At 38.0% G+C, this 14,601-nt stretch overlaps 1 pseudogene; it reads right to left on the reverse strand.

Annotated features, from left to right (window-relative positions):
• Positions 1–10,947: 10,947 nt before the first annotated feature.
• Positions 10,948–12,493, reverse strand: LOC127194161 (protein sprouty homolog 2-like; annotated as a pseudogene).
• Positions 12,494–14,601: the final 2,108 nt, after the last annotated feature.

Raw genomic sequence — 14,601 nt, forward strand, 5'->3', positions numbered from 1 at the left:
TTCAGGGAGGAAGCTTTTAGGTAAGTTACAACTCAGTGGGGTCTGGATCCTGCTTCTGAAATACATGGAGTCTCCAGAAGTAGGTAGTTAATTGCCACCTCTCAGGGGCAGCCAAGGGTAACATCAATAGCCTGTAGTGTTTTGGTAGTCTATTAGACAAGAACTAAAAAGACGGCTTCTCATAATGGCTGTTGTGGGGGCTTTTTGTTGTTGTTGTTTGTTTGTTTGCTTGCTTGCTTTTGTTGTTAGGTGGCTTTTGTCTTGGAGGAAATATTGTTATCTCAGATGAGAATATCTCTGATTGATAATATGTATATATCAAATATATGTATATATCACAATACATATATCACATATGTATATACACTATACAGACTTAGTTGTATTTTGCTTTTCAAATTTTAGGTAGATAGTAATATGATTCCTTGTTATGTTTTCAAACATCCTTAATTAATTTAGCCTTCTTCCTCTTTTTCTATGTTTATTTATCTCTATTCTTCCTCATTAAAGACATTCCCCACTGTTCTTATTTCTCCTGACCAAATGCCTTCCAATCTATTTTGCTCTCTATCACTCCACCATCCCCACCTCACCAATGGTCCTCTTTTTAACTTCCCTGATTTCTGTAATTACTTCAGAATATGTACTTCCATCTGAAGATTTGGTGCTAGGAACCTTAGATGAGAGAAATTACATGCAACAACTGTTTACTTGCATTACCCAATCCAATATGATCTCTTCTAGTTCCCTCCACATATCTGCTAAGTTCATGATTCCATTTTTTCAATATTATGATAGTATTTCACAGTATTTATCTACCACATTTTCATTATTCAGTTGTCAGTTAAAGAACATTTGGGTTGTTTTTATTTTTAGCTATTATGATTAGAGTAGCAATTTGAATGTCTGGACAAGTATCTGTGGAGTAGGATATCAAGATATTTGGGCATATGCAAAAAAGTAGTCTAGCTGTGTTGTATGCTAATTTTAGCTTATGAGAATTCTCCACACTACTCTCTACTGTTGCTGTATCAGTTTGCAATTCCACCAACAGTGAATTCTCGGTAATTCTTCCATTACTGTTATTTTCCTTTTTTTTTTTTTTTTTTTTTTTTTTTTTGGCTATCCAGGTTTTTTTTCCAGATCTATATGAACTTTGGAATATTTTTTTGCAGTTTTGTGACAAAGGAGATGGGGATTTTGGTTGAGTTTGCATTGAATTTGTAACTTTTCACAAAGTGGTTATTTTCACAATATTAATTCTGCTGCTAGATGAGTGTGAGATGAATTCCTTTTTATAGTGTCTTTCTTATTTTCTTCAGAAATTTGAGGTTTTCACTGTAGAAGTTTTTATTTTTCTTGTGTGTGTTTACTTGTAGATATTTTAGTTTTCCGTGAAGCCACAGTGAAAGGGAATATGTCTATTTCATTTCCCATATGTTTGTTGGAAGAATATTGAAAAATACTCTTTTAGTAGTTGATTTCACATTCTGCCAGATAGCTGAACCTCTTTATCATTCTAGAAGTTTTTTGGTAGACATTTTAGGGTCTCTAATATATAGTGCTGTGTCATCTGTAAATACAGATGGTTTGATTTTTTTTTCTTACTTTTTATGTTGCTTTAATGTCCGCTTCTTGCCTTATTAATAAATCTAGTATTTCTTTGTATATGTGTATTAAATTCCTAAAAATAAAGAACAAAAGTAATTAAAGCAGAAATAATTTTTTTATTAATTAATTCTTGTTACATCTCAATGGTTATCCCATCCCTTGTATCCTCTCATTCTTCCCTCCCTCCCATTTACCCATTATTCCCCTCCCCTATGACTGTTCCTGAGGGGGATTACCTCCCCCTGTATATGCTCATAGGGTATCAAGTCTCTTCTTGGTAACCTGCTGTCCTTCCTCTGAGTGCCACCAGGTCTCCCCCTCCAGGGGACATGGTCAAATGTGAGGCACCAGAATACGTGAGAAAGTTGTATCACACTCTCCACTCAACTGTGGAGAATATTCTGACCATTGGCTAGATCTGGGTAGGGGTTTAAAGTTTACCTCCTGTATTGTCCTTGGCTGGTGCCTTAGTTTGAGCAGGACCCCTGGGCCCAAATCTGCCTATCATAATGTTCTATTTGTAGGTTTCTAGGACCCTCTGGATCCTTCTACTTTGGTATTCTTCCATGCTTCTCTCATTTAGAGTCCCAATAGGATGTCCTCCCCTCTGTCCGAGTTTCCTGGTAAGTGAAGGCTTTCGTGGGACATGCCCCTTGGGCTAGTATGCAGATATAAGTGAGTATATACCATTTGAGTCTTTCTACTTCTGGGTTAACTCACTCATTATGATCATTTCTAGCTCAATCCATTTAGCCACAAATTTTGGGAATTCCTTGTTTTTAATAGCTGAGTAGCATTCCATAGTGTATATGTACCACAGTTTCTTTATCCATTCTTCTAATAATGGACACTTAGGCTGTTTCCATGTAAGCAGAAATAATTTTAATGTGATTAACACCTTATCAAATACAACATTTCTAAATTAAAGGTCCCATGGAGTCTGAGTACAAGCAATGAAAATGCCCACATAAAGTTTAATGTGTCACCAAATTTCTGACAGTTGAGGATTATAATTTTTTAAATTTAGTTTTATTTTATATGCATTTGTGTTTTGTGATCTTGAAGTTACAGACGTTTGTGAACTGCCATGTGGGTGCTGGGAATTGAACCCAGGGTCTCTGGAAGAGCAATCAGTGCTGTTATCTGTTGAGCCATTTAACCAGCTCTCATAATTTCTTAAAATTAACCAGAAGAGAAAAAAGCAGGGTAAGACTTATTTCTTTACATTTGCACTGGACAAGTAGGATTTGATTTAGCAGTCACCCAAATTCACTGTTTTTCCACAAGCAGTTAGTGGACAAACTTGATAAAATGTTGACAAAATCAGTAAATGTCATAGCATTGAGTCAGAACCCCCAAATTAAAAGGCATCTCATAGATTAAGGCATTAATCTTGATATTCTGAATTTAAATGGAATGTCGCCAGGTCACAAACAAGCTGCCCATTTAAAGCATGAAGGAATCACTACATCCTCATAGCAAGAAAAAAATGTAGCATGTGGCTTGGAGTATGTCTGTCTCAGGAAAAAATAACACACCCACAAATACACACACACACACACACACACACACACACACACACACACACATTCTCACTCACACTGCACTCCTTCAGTATTGAGAGGAGGAGTTTTATGGATCTGTTGGTAATTAATGGAAAATGCAAAATGAATCAAGCTACATCATTTCTGCAAATTTATTGTTCCAGTAAAACTGAAAGTTGGACTCATTGGGATTTATGAGTTGAACATTAATTCTCCAGTTGTGACAAGTTACAATATTATTTACCAGGGATTGTAATCTTGTAAATCTGCTGCTTGTGTATAAGGAGGGAAGTCTTAAGCAATCAATACCCAAGTGTCAGGCAATTGCAGCCTTTGTATTATGGGAATGTGGCAGTGTGTGGAAGAAAAGCATGCAACTGTCTCCAGAGCTTGAAAGCTAGCACAAAGAAATGAAGACTGAGTTCCTCAGGTCCTGAAATTTTATGATTGATTTAAGCTCTTAGTTTGGAGAAACTGGCATATCAATTTTGAAATAAGTGAAGTAATGAAAGACAAGTTCTTCTAACCATTTTCTTCTATACTTCAAAGAGGAATCCTGAAGAGAGAAAAAGCATCATTATCATGGGAAGTGTGTCTCCTGGAATTCCATAGCAGCAATGTCACAGAAACACCCTTCAGTGTTCTTTCAAGAGGACATGAATGTTCAGTGGTGGTTGCTGACAGATTAAATGGGCACCACTTCTTGAATATAAAGTGGCACTGTCCTCTCAGGCCCCATCCTGATTTTGCTTCAGTAGGCACACTCTCATGTCATTCTGCTTCACTGCCTGGCACTGTTTTTGGTTATGTAGTTTTTAGTATTTGTGAAATAAATTACTACATGAGTAATGAGGTATGTAACAGGTCTGCAAACGGATGCTCGTATTTCTGCCATTGTGCTTGGGAGAGTTCTCTATTGACAACCTAATAAACTATCTATTATAGCATTCCAAAATATACATTTAAACAATTTTATTAATATTTTTCTACAAAGACACTTTAGGTAGCATGGAGAGAATAAATTATTTGAGTGTCAATTACAGTAATGCTTTCACATAATAGGTGAGGACTGTGGAACCTAAGAACTATATTCTCTGTCATATCATTAAGCAAAACAGTGCTAACAAAACTATATATATGGCCAGCAAGTAAAGGAATAAGAAAAATTTTCCAAAAAAAAAAAAAAAAAGAAAAAATTTCCAAGTAATAGTAATAGTATTCCTTGAGCATGTAAAACAATGTGTATTAAGTCATGTTTCGAGCAATCTGAAAAATGAAAGTCCGCTGGACCTGCCTTCTACCCGCCCATGACCTTTGCCTAGATACTTTACTGTTTATAATGAACAAAGAAGTATAACTTGTAGGAACATTTAGTTATTAATTTACAAAGTAATATTGGGCTTGGCTGAAATTAATGAAATCTCTACAAACAATAATATTCAGTTCATCTGTTTGTAAGCAATAGGATTTGTTTTGCTATAGGAAACTGTTGTGACTCCCAAGGTCAATTGACTCTCATGGACATATTTAAAGACTTATGTCCACACATAAAGGTTCATACATCTTTGTTGGTACTTAACAATAGAATAATAAACTCTGGACAAAAGAAGAGTTTCTCAGAATTCTGCACATCAAAATTGAACCATTGTTTCCTATTTTTGCTTTTGTCAATTTCATATTTGATTATAAATTTTTATATAAATTCACATATTTGTTGCACAGTCCAATTAAAAAAATTTAACAGTCACTCAACTCTGAACACAAATAGTAAACCGAAGTGGTATCAGTAATATCTGTGGCTGTCACTAATGGAAATCACAAATTTTACATATTAGATTATTGACATTTTCAAATATAATTCATCTTAGTTATTATTCTATTGCTGTGAAGAGACATGGTGACCAAGGCAAGTCTTATAAAATAAAACATTTAAATGAGTGTTTGTGTACAGTTTCAGAGAGCTAGTTCATTATCATCATGGCAAGAAACATGGAAGCAAACAGGCAGCCATGATTCTGGAGAAGAAGTACATCCTGATCTTCTGACCAAGAGAGAGACACTGGGCCTGGCATGTCCTTTGTAAATCTTAATGTTGACTCAATGACACACTTTCTACAACAAAGCCAGTTCTACTATAACAAGGCCATGCCTCTTCATCCTTTCAAACACTTCCACTCCCTGGTGACTAAACATTTAAGTACACGAACCTATGTGAACCATTCTTGTTCAAACCACCACATAATTTATATTCCTTAACATGAAAGGTAAATAATATTTACTGGATATAATTTTGGAGTTTAATATTTTTAGGCACTAGTACATTAAAATATTTTAAGGACTATGTTTCAACATAATTTCATTACAGTTAACTGTATGCACTCCTTAGCATACACCCAAAAGATGCTCCACTACACATCAAGGACACTTGCTCAACTATGTTCATAGCAGCTTTATTCATAGTAGCCAGAATCTGGAAACAACACAGATGACCCTCAGTCAAAGAATTGATAAAGAAAATGTGGTACAGTTTACACTATGGACTACTACTCAGCTATTAAAAACAAGGAAATCTTGAAATTTGCAGGCAAATGATAAAACTAGAAAGAATAATCCTGAGTGAGATAACCCAGTCTCAGAAAGACACACATGGTATATACTCACTCATAATTGCATATTAGCCCAGCATGGATGTCCTTTGAGAGTCTTCACTAAGCAGGGGATAGGGATAGATGCTGGACATTGCTATTGGACTCCAAGTAAGAAGGGTATGGAAGAGTAGAGAAACAAAAGGACAAACAGGGTCCAAATTCCCACAAGGAAACCATCAAGGCTGGCAGATCTGGACCCTGGGGGCCTACACAAACTGTTGTACCACCCAAGGACGATGCATGCAGTAAACCTAGACCCTCTAGTCAAATCTAGCCAATGGAGAGCTCTATGTCAATGGTTGTAGGGAGAATGGGGATTGCCTCTGACATGAACTCTGGGGTCCCCTTTTGGTGGTGAGGTCTGGTGGCACTCAGCGGAAGGGGGAGCAGCTACCAGGATGACACCTGATAGGCTGTGATCATATGGTGGGAAAGGGAGGTCCATTTCTGTCACAGGTCTAGGGGAGGGGAATAGGCTGAAAGAGGAAGGGGGAATGGGAAGATACAAGTGAGGGGATAACAATCAGGATGTAATCTGAATAAACTATTTAAAAAAATAAAAATTGAATTTGAAGCCCAAAGGTTTTGTAAGATTATTATTAAAGTGACTATTGACATGAGATATAGTTAGCAATATGTAGTTAAATTAAAAAGCCAATATTTTCTTTTGTGACACTGAGGACATTCCAACACTAAGTAACTGGGTATAAGGCAGGAAGGTAGGAGTAATTTAGGAATGGCTTGGTAGGAATTTGGTTTTTGTTTTTTCCTTTAGATGGAAGTGATACAGGAATAATCTAAGAGATCTAGAACATACTCAGGACTAAAGCAGGAATGTTAAGGTTTAAACTTCCAAAGAACTTTGGTTCTTTGTTATAGCATTACCCATCTGGATTATGTATTACCCAACATAAATTCTCTGAACACATGTAGACTATGTATGGAGATCCAAGTGCTTCTACAAACACTCTTGTAGGGTTAGTATGCCCATTTCCACTTCCTTGATTTACCACTGCTGATCAAATTGAATACTTCTTTATATGACAGTCCTCCAGCACCTGATTTTGGATCACTATTTTTCCTGAGTCATTTTTTTTATTATTTTAATCATGTCATGTTAATCATTGATGCAATCTAGCAAAGAGATAATGTTTTGAAATAATGAAGGGGCTTGGAATCTCAATACCTTCAGACTTTCATACTTCTAATGAGTGCTGAAAGAAGAAGCATCAGTTTTCTCCAAGGATAAGCCAACACACATGTAGCAGAAACTGAACTGATTAGCCTTGCACAAAAAGACATTGGAGCAATATACACAATGTAAGTAGAAAAAGTTATAAATTTGGAAGGGTGGGGAGTACAGTAAGAATTGTAAGAGAGAACAGGGGAGCAAAAGTGAATTATTTACTTTTAGATTCAAAATTTATACAGGAGGGTTCCAAAAAATTCAGTAGAAAAAAATAAAAATAAAAGATGTTCCACTGAGTAGATTCTGTGTCTGCTCTGAGTAGATTTAGTGTCATAGTCTCTGCTCACTACAGGCTTTCACTAAACTAACAAATGAACAAACAAATAAATCAATATTTTTTTAATTCAAAAAGAAAAAAGAAAAGAAAAAAGGAATGTTCTTTCTTTTCTTAATTAACTTGAAAAAAATCAGTATACTTCTTATACACAAATGACAAATGGTCTGGGAAAAAACACATTCCTCACAATCGCAGAAAATAATATAAAATATATTAGAGTAAATCTAAACAACCAAGTGGAAGCCTAGTATGAGAAAACTTCATGGCTTTGAAGAAAGAAATTGAAGATATCCAAGAATGGGAAAATCTCCCATGTTCATGGTTTGCTAGGATTAATGTAGTAAAAATGGCCACCTTACTAAAAGCAATCTACAAAAAAACCCATGATTGCTAAAACAATTCTATACAATAAAACAGCATCTGCAGATAGTACCATCAGTGATTTCAAGCTGTACTACAGAGGCAGTAATAGCAACCATATGATATCAGCATGAGAACAGACAGGTTGATCACAGGGATTAGCTGTTAAGTAATAGATAATCATGCTACAACTAACAAAGACAGAGAGGCTAAGTGACTAGGAGGCCTCAAGGGAGAACTCATAGATTTACCTGGGAAGAGGAAATAGACTAGATTTTGAAGGTAGACTGGGGACAGGTGGGGATGGGAATAGGAGAAGTGAGATGGGACAGGGAAGAGAGAGAGAGAGAGAGAGAGAGAGAGAGAGAGAGAGAGAGAGAGAGAGAGAGAGAGAGAGAGAGAGAGAGAAAGAGAGAGAGAGAACTGGGAGAGATGACCAGAATTAGGGAGTGGGTATTTGGCAGGAACTGTAGAAAAATAGTGCAGTGGAAGCTCCCTGGAATCTATTAGAATGGCTCTATCAAAGTCTCCTACTAATGCGGGCTATGGAACCAGACTTGGCCATCTTCTATAACCAGACATGTCTCCTCACAGTGGGACTGGGACAATATGCCCAGCCTGCAGTGTATGCTGGGGTAATGGTCATGCAGAACTTGTCGGACTGGCCAACCAATGGCTGGTACAACTTGAGGTCCATGCCATGAGAGGGATCCCACCCCAGACACTAACTAGATGGGCAGTAACTAGAGGCAGGAGTGCACAAAATCCCAGGATAGAGCCAAACAATACCGTCAAAAATTAAAAAGTCAGCAAAGTGATTCCTAATGATATTCTGCTATACTTATAGATTGGCGGCTAGTCCAGTTGCCACCAGAGGGCTTGCATCCAGCAATTGACGGGAGCAGATGAAAAAAAAAAATCCTCATCTAAACACTAGGAGGAGCCAGGGAAATCCAGTAGAAGAGGAGGCAGAAAGATTGTAGAAGCCAGAGGTATAGAGACATGAGAAACATATGACCCACAAAACCAAATAAGCAAAAATTATAGGGGCTCACAGAGACTGAAGGTGACAAATAAGGACTCAGCATGGGGCTAAACTAGGTCCTTTGCATATATCTTATGGTTTTGTAGCTTGGTGTTTCAGTGGGACTCCTAACAGTGGGAGAGTCGGGGTGGTGGGCTATCTCAGACACTTTTGCCTTTTTGCCTGCCCTTGAAACCCTCTTTATCCTATTGTATTGCCTCAGGTAGACTTGATATAAGGTCTTGTTCCCATTCTTCTTTATCTTGTTAGGTCATATTCTATGGATATCCCTGGAAGGCATGCTTTTTTAAAAAATGAAGAATAGAGGAGAGGTAGCGGGCGGGACTGAGAGGAGTAGAGAGGGAGAGTAACATGTGGTTGTGATGTAATTTATGAGAAGAATAACAGTAAAAACCCTAAAACAAGATAAGTTTAATTTTACATGTTAATGTATTTTCTATTTAACATATGAAATTATAACCCCTCAATTGCAGCTACTATCAAATTCTCATAAAAGGGAGATACTTTATGTTGCCTCTTAAAATACTCTTTTTTATAAAATAGTAAAAATTTAAGTAAGTGTTCTTTATATCAAGCAATATCATGATAATATTAGAAAATAAACATTGAATTTTACTGTAACTGTATGATATACAACACGTCGGTTTTATAATAAAATCTTCCTGTCGGGCAAAATGCAATATAAAAACATACAAATTGATTCAAATTCTTGCTAATGTACAACATACTAGCATAATATTTTGTGACTATGCCATAGAGTATAGCAGAGCATTTTTTCACAGTTACAAACATTGTCATATAGAACAAAAATATAACGATTGTCTCCAGAGAAAAATAATTGGAGAGGGGGGAGTCATTTGCTAATTTATAAATTTTGTAAGGACTATTAACAAACAAAAACCTTTGCCTAGAAGTGTCTGTTGCTTTAACTCACGCAATATGTGTGTGTGTGTGAAGACGCTCTAGTGAGCCCTACAGCCTTGCCCTTCTCCATTCCCTCTACCTTGATTTAAAGAAATTAGATTACATTTCTAAAGTGAGTCCCCAAGGTTTATTGCCCCTGCTCTAGCACAAATATTCTTCCTTCTTTCCCTTGTTCCCCAGCCTACTTTTCTCTGGGGCAAATAAACCTACAAGTCCCTCAACTGAGGAGTGGATAGAGAAACTGTGGATCATCTACACAATGGAGTACTACTCAGCTATTAAAAACAAGGAAATCTTGAAATTGCAGGCAAATGGATTGAACTAGAAATGATCATCCTGAATGAGGTACACCAGACCCAGAAAGATAAGCATGGTACATACTCACTTATAAATGCATATTAGCCCAACACCGATGTAATTGAGGGACTCCACCCAGCAGGAGATCAGGACAGATGCTGGGAGTCCCTGTTGGATTCCAGTTGGAGTGCTGAGAGTAGTATGGGAAAATAGGGGGGATGGAAGGACCCAGTTGGCTCAGGAGACCCACAAGGGCTGGTGGATCTGGACTCACTGGGTACCTGCACAAACTGTTGCACCAACTAAAAGCAATGCATTAAGTAAACCTAGATGCCCTGTTAGGATCTAGCCAATGGACACCTCATTCTTTACAGTTTTAGGGGCCATGGGGAAAGCCTCTGACATAAATTCCAGTGCCCCGGAATTGATCACTTCCTTGAGGTGGGGAGGCCCAGAGGCACACAGGGGAAGAGGAAGAATGCTATCTGAATGAGACCTGATTGGCTGTGGTGATATGGTAGGGTAGGAGGTCCTCTTCTGTCTGAGGTCTGAGGAGGTAAATAGGGAAGAAGAGGAGGGAGGGTGAGAACGGAAAGATACAAGCAAGGGGTAACAATAGAGATATAATCTGAATAAATTAAAATAAATTAAAAACTCTCCTCTGTCTATGAACTCAGTCTTAGAGTGTCCTGTAGCAATACTGGTCCCTTTAAAATATGGGTCACCATCTTCTATTGCTCTTCCTTTGCTTTTCATTAGCTGAATTCTTAATAAGCATATCAGTTACAATGGCACATAGACAAAAAAATAATGCATCTCACTACAAAACAACACCCTAACTCTCTGCTTTGAGTACCACAACTATTCAGTTGGTTGTATACATGTGTTTAAAAAAAGGGGGTGATGAAACAATCCTTATTATTATAATATTTTGGGTTATAGTGCTATGTTAGCTTTTCAAAGTTCCTGGGTGTCGGGGAACAGTGGAAACTTCACAGCAAACCGTTTGAGTTTTGCCAATGGCATCCAGGCCTGTGCACTAGATCAATGCACCCCTGGCATAGTTTAAAGAAACCCTTGGCTAGAAGATAACACCAATACAATGTAAAAAGAGACATAGCGTTCATAGGTAGCCATTGTGCACAACATTGGGACTTGCTACAAGTACATAAGTTGTCAGGACAATATCTTCATCGTTATTGGAGCAGCGACAGAGAACACTTTTTACATGACACACTCAAATTCCACAGTGAATCACAATCTAGGCTGAGCAAAGACACTTCTTGGCACAGATCAGGTCTGCTGGCAGGAGCCTTGAGCAGTTGCATTTCACACATTTGCACTTGCTACAGTGCTCACACCTATAGGCATGCAGATCCAAATCTTCCTTGTTCAGTGCTTTAAACTCAACAGGAGTGAGATCATAGCTAGGCTGCACCCAGATTATCCCAGCAGCAACAGCACTGGGCAAGAACGATGACACTAACAGTCTCTCTTCAGAATGTCCAGGCTCTTCAGCTGTGGCTTTGTACTTCTCCTTGAACTGCCCGGAGACCCAGTGGTGAGAGTACAGATGGACTTGCACACAGTTCCATCTTTTGATTGACTTCTTTTTTAGTTACAAATTGTGTTCAAACATCCAACATAATCGAAAGATAAAAGGCTTCAGTTGTAGGTAGCAGGTTGTTCTTAGTATCCTTTGTGCTTAGTCAAAAACACTCAGAGGTGCTCAAATGTTTAGACTGTTCAATGTTATTAATTACGACATGAATTTTAAAATTCTTTACATGTATATGAGTGCGTGCCTATTATTTTTGTTTTGCATATGAGAAAACATGCATGTGTGCATCCATGGGTATAAAGGACAGAGAACAGTAAGAACAATAAAACCCTCTACTGCCTTCACCATCAGGTCTCTTATTAGCCTAAAATTCACAAATTAATTCACATTAATTAGCCACTGGGCCTAATAGATCCTTGTATTACCATCTCCTAGTACTGGCACTACCAATACAATACCATATCCACATTTTGAGAAGGATTCTGGGCATGGAAGTCTTGATGTGGGCAGTGCAAACCCTTTACTGACTTGGCCCTCTACCCAGCTATATGAGTATCTCTTAATGTTCTGACCTCTGGAAACATTTGTGGCAGCATTTGCAAGTTTGATCTTCCTTCCTGATGTAAATTTCAAACTAGAATAAACAAGAATCAGTTTTGTGACACACACGCAAACACACACACGCACACATGCACATGTGCACACACATATACATGCACAGTTGCATATATTTTGTAAAGCTGGGTTGCACCATTAGCCAACAAATTTGCATTTCATAACATATTGGAATTTTTTTGTTAAAGAACATAATTGTAATAGTATGGAGGAGCCCCACCCTACATAGTTATAATAGCAATATCTACTACAATCACTCTGCAAAACAACTGGCTTATTCTGCCCAGGTGTGCTAAGCATTTTAGCATAGAACTTACCAAGTGAAAAGCAATTGTGTTGGTGTGAATGATAATGGCCCCCATAGGCCCATGTATCTGCTTGTTTAGTCACTGGGAGGCAGAACTATTTTGGAAGGACTAACAGATGTTCCCATATGGGGGAGGTGTGTCACTGGGGTTCAACTTCTAACATTTAAAAGGCCCACATCATGCACAGTCTTGTTCTCTCTACCTGATGCCTGTGGATCAGGATGTAAAGCTCTCAGCTACTGCTCCAGAACCACACCTGTCTGTTTCCCATAACGATCATGACCTATCCCTATGAAACTGTAAGCAAGTCCTGAATTAAATGCTTCTTTCTTTAAACTGCCTTTGCCAATGGGTCTGTTCATGTCAACAGAATAGAACCTAAAACAGTGATTATCAGTGGTGACACAGATACATGCTTTAATAATTTTACTTTTAAGTTTTTTCTCTGGATTTAATTTTTGGAAATAATCTCTTTTAATATAAATCTGTTTGCTTTTTAAACTGTGTTTTTATATTTGAATATGTCCAGGCATGTTAAGGGAGGTCAGAGGGCAATGTTTGGAAGTCAGTTTTTTTTTTACTGCTTTGTGGTTTCCGAGAATTGAGCTCAGGTTGTCCACCTTGCCAAGTGCCTTTATCATCTGTGTTATCTTTCTAGCCCTAGTAATTTTTAAAAATAATTCTTGTTTTTCCTATTTCATATGCTTTATTGAGAATAACCATGTATCTCACTGTATTTGTAATGTGGCATTTACAGTTACTTCATGAACCAACCTCTCATGGTCTTTACTGTGAACTTTTCCCCGGAAGTTCTCTGTGATGTTTAGTGATGTCCATGCTTGTTCAAGCAGCTTGACTATCATGTACTGGCTTTTCCTCTTTATGTACATAAACACCGTTATTAGAGTCCACTGATACAATGTAAAATTTTCTTACCACAGTGAATAAACAAAACCTAACTCAAAACTCATTGGGAATCACATTTTCATTGCATAGTGGTGATAATATGTTGTATGAGGTTCAAAATAGCATTGTGATCACTCTTTTTTTTTTTATTAATTTATTCTTGTTACATCTCAATGTTTATCCCATCCCTTGTATCCTCCCATTCCCCCCCCCCCATTTTCCCATTATTCCCCTCCCCTATGACTGTTCAATACTCCTTATTTGCTGTTTTTACTCACTGATACTTGGGTGCTTTTTGTGGGCACTTAGTTTACTAAAACCAGCAAGATACTCACCTACACAGACCTTAGGATATGGCTGCAAGATAGAGCTAAATGTCATCTATGTACTGGCCATGTATCCTGACAAGTTTACATAGAAGACTGCACTTGTTCTTACCTGAAAGCCTGTTTTCTGCAGTGTAGCTTTCATAGCCCCAGAGAGTACCATGCAACCTTCCTAGATCAGAAGCAATCACTAGTCCTATAACAATGGTCAGCGTGGTAAGATACCCTGACAGTACAACAGTGGCACTCATATCTTGGCAGAAACCAGCAGATCTCTAATTATAGTGCAAACTCTTTCCACAGGAGGGAACTAATGCCTAGTACTAGAAAGGGAGCCAAATTCGTGGGGTTCGCGAGGTCATGGGTCTTACAAGAGAACTTACTGCCACTTTACTAAACTAGCATAACTTCCAGCTACATTCTAAAATTTGTTCCTGTACACAGAGAAGTATAGCTCTCACCCCTCATCAAAAAAGCTTCTCTTTGCAGCAAACAAATACCAACTAGTCATAATGTTGAGCATTGAGAGTCCAGCCCTAACTACTATGCTTACAAGACAGTTCCTGACCTCAGGGAACTTTGCAGGGGGAGTAGGGGATTCTAAGAGCCAGAGGCCCAGGGAGTCTGTTCTGGGAATGTGTCTCCTAGAAATGGCAGGGAAACTTTATCTATGACACCTCAATAATTTGGCTGCCTAAATAAAACTTGAACAATGAGAACCCCTAGAAACACTAACCTGCTAGTGTGGAAAGCGCTGATCTCGCTCCCAGACAAAAAGCTACAGGCAGGTAACGACTGGGAGATTTAGTCTCTTCCATGGATGAGCCACTAAATGGTCATCCATGCAATATGGTAAACCCTGACTTTATATACACTCAAGTAACGTTAAATGGCCTCAGCAGGTTGTGCTTATATATGTATACGTTGCTA

The sequence above is a fragment of the Acomys russatus genome, chromosome 10 (assembly GCF_903995435.1).
Source record: "Acomys russatus chromosome 10, mAcoRus1.1, whole genome shotgun sequence".
In the NCBI taxonomy this organism is placed as follows: Eukaryota; Metazoa; Chordata; class Mammalia; order Rodentia; family Muridae; genus Acomys; species Acomys russatus.